Here is a 3,344-nt window from a genome sequence, read left to right as displayed (position 1 = left end):
TCACAAACAAGACCATACTAAAACTACCAGCACAACTATGTTTATTGCAGCATTATTTACCATAGCTAAGATAGGGAACCAACCCAGATACCCCTCAGTAGATGAATGGATCAAGAAAATATGGTATATATACACAATGGAATTCTATGCCTCCATCAGAAAGAATGGCATCGCCCCATTTGTTAGGAAATGGTAAGACTTGGAAAAAAATTATATTAAGTGAAGTAAGCCAGGCCCAAAGAAACATAGGTCCCATGGTTTCCCTTATTTGCAATAACTAGTATATGTCTGAGTCAAGCAGAAAAGGTCAGATAAGTTGATGTTAGGGGAATGAATCCCAAGATAAGTATTCAAATGTTTTTTTGCCTTTCATGAAATTGTTTTTAACATTTTTATAAGATGATTTCTATGTTGCTTTGTATGTTCCTCCCCCACGGTATAACCCCTGCTTTCACTGTATTGATGTAGGTATAATTTGTGGAGGGGAAGGGAAAAAACAAATCGTTTAACTTGGGATATAGGTGGACCCATTCCAACAATGAGATATATAACTTTATTCTTTACAAGGGTATTTTCCTGCTACTTTGGTTGTTGAGAGTGTCTATAAGAGCAAGCATTCTGTAGGGAGCTGGGAGACACCATATGTTCTTTACTTACTGATTCCTAAGTGACTTGTACTGCATTTTGCAAGTCGAATCTGTCAAAACCTACCAGTTTTAAGAGATAAGAGGAGTGGTAAAAGAACTCATGGAGACAAATACATTTTCAACATATTTTGTTCCAAGCATTCCATCTAAGGCATAGTCAACAACTAGTGAAACTTGCGTTGGCTGTAAATATGTGTCTTTCTCCATGTGTGCATGTATACATGTGTATATGTATGTGTGAATTTGTGTGTATAGTAACATACATGTGTACATATATAAGGGCATATACACACATATATGCATATATAAATAAATATACATATGCAAATATATGTACATATATATAAATCAGTGTTCAGTGATTTAATCAATAGTTCCCAGCACATTGTCATTCTCTCAAAGTATACATGATAAACTGCTCTGAGGAGCTGTGCTCTATGATGGGTATCCTTTGTTCTCACTTGCCCCATTACCTTGTTTTTCATCCCTGTGAACAACTTCGGTCTACTTACCATAGGATAGCTTTGTTTTCATTACATGTAGTTACTTACTGATAATCAAAGAAAAAGGTTGTTTGTAAAAGAAAAAGAACTTTTACGTCACAAGTTAAAATATCTTATCTATCCCAATGATTCCTATGAGATAAAATTTATAATAGAAGAAAAGTAAAAAGGAATTCCTAGATCTGTTGTTTTGCCATTTAGAATGGCAAAGAATAAAATCACATCACTCTTATAATTCTTAAAAAATGCAAGGGAAACTGTTGGTCCCTATCATGTTCCCACAAAACCAGTGAATTCTGAAGGATAATAGACCAGCAGAAATTCTAAGTAGCAGACATGGAGCATGAAAGAGAAAGACCATGAATGGAAAGGGTGAACGAGAGAAGTACAATAATACTGAAAGTACATAACAGATAAACAAGTGCTGTATGAGAATATTGATACTGCTATCTTTAGACTTTACATGTACATTTGAAAGTATTTGATGTATGATAACCAATCAACATAAAATATAAAATGATTTTGATAAAAAATAAAAATGATGAGTCCCTGCCTGGTTTTAGGATGAGGGTTATGATGGCTTCATAGAATGTGTTCGGTAGTGAACTTTCTCTTTCAATTTCATTGAACAGTTGGAGGAGTATTGGTGTGAGCTCTGCTTTGAAGGCCTTGTAGAATTCTGCTGTAAAACCATCTGGTCCTAGACTTTTCTTAGATGAGAGGTCTCTTATTGCTGTTTCTATTTTCAATGCTTGATATGGGCCTGGAAAGACTTGGAAAAAATTATATTAAGTGAAGTAAGCCAAGCCCAAAGAAACATAGGACCCATGGTTTCCCTCATTTGCAATAGTTAGTATATGTAATGTATAAGTCAAGCAGAAAAGGTCAGATAAGGTGATGTTAGGAAAATGAACCCTAAGATATGTATTTAAATGTTTTTTTTTCTTTCATACATTTGTTTCTAACTCATTTATATGATTATTTCTTTGTTGCTTTGTATGTCCCTCCCCCACAGTATAACCCATGCTTTCACTGTATTTGATGTTGGTATAATTTGTGGAGGGGAAGGGGAAAAACAAGTCATTTAAATAAGGATACAGGTGGACCCATTGCAACAATGAGAAGTACAAGTTGTCATGTTGAAAACGAACTTTACAACTTTGATGGGGGGGGTGGGGAGGAGGATTCGATGGGGGGGAGGCTTGGAAGGGATGGGAAGGGGAAATAAAGGAGGAGGCTACAATGCTTGATAAGAAATGTACTCATTATCTTGCCCATGTAACTGTAACCCCTCTGTACAGTTTTTTCACAATAAAAAAATAAAAAATAAATGAAAATAAAAATGACTCAGAAGAAATTATAAGTGCAAATACAATCTTCCCAGAAGAAATCTCTCAGAGACTTTGAGAAATCTCTCATGATTTTGAAGAGGATAAAGTGGCTGAAGTTAGTATAAATTTAGAAGTATGACAATTCACAAAAATATAAAAAGATATTCATATATTTCATTATATAACTCAAAGCAGAAAGCAAATGTTGTTTAGATGATTTTTTAAAACACAGTCTTTCAGGAGCTGGGAAGGTGGCTCAATGGTAGAGTGTTTGTCTTGCATGCATGAGGCCCTGGGTTTGGTTCCTCAGCACTACAGAAGTAGAAAAAGATGAAGGCTCAAATGGTAGTGCTAGCCTTGAGCTGAGGGACAGCACCCAGACCCCAGAATTCATGCCCCATGACCAACAAAATAAAAATCAACAAAACAATGCTGGGTGCCGGTGGCTCGACTGTAATCCTAGCTATGCAGGAGGCTGAGTTCTGAGAATCACAGTTGAAAGCCAGTCCGGGCAGGAAAGTCCGTGAGACTTTATCTCTAATAAACCACTAGAAAACCAGAAGTGGTGCCATGGCTCAAGGTCTAGAGTGCCACCCTAGAGCTGAAGAGTGCAGGGACAGCACTCCGGCCCAGAGTTAAAGCCTCACGACTGACAAAAACAAAAAACACAAAAACAGTCTCTCACTTTTGTGGTCTCAACTCTGTAATACCGCCGCTTCCGACGAGGGCTAAGATTTTGGGTGTGGACATTTATCATCCCTCCTGATTCAGACTGTACTTGATGATTTATTTAATAAATATTTTGTTCTTAATTTTCTTCTTTGTAAACTCACATGCACCTATAAAAAATCTTTGGCCATCCC

The sequence above is a fragment of the Dipodomys merriami genome, unplaced genomic scaffold (genome assembly GCF_024711535.1).
Source record: "Dipodomys merriami isolate MVZ:Mamm:240054 unplaced genomic scaffold, mDipMer1.0.p SCAF_1901, whole genome shotgun sequence".
Taxonomy (NCBI): Eukaryota; Metazoa; Chordata; class Mammalia; order Rodentia; family Heteromyidae; genus Dipodomys; species Dipodomys merriami.
The sequence above is the reverse complement of the archived record's forward strand: the minus strand, read 5'-3'. Positions refer to the sequence as shown.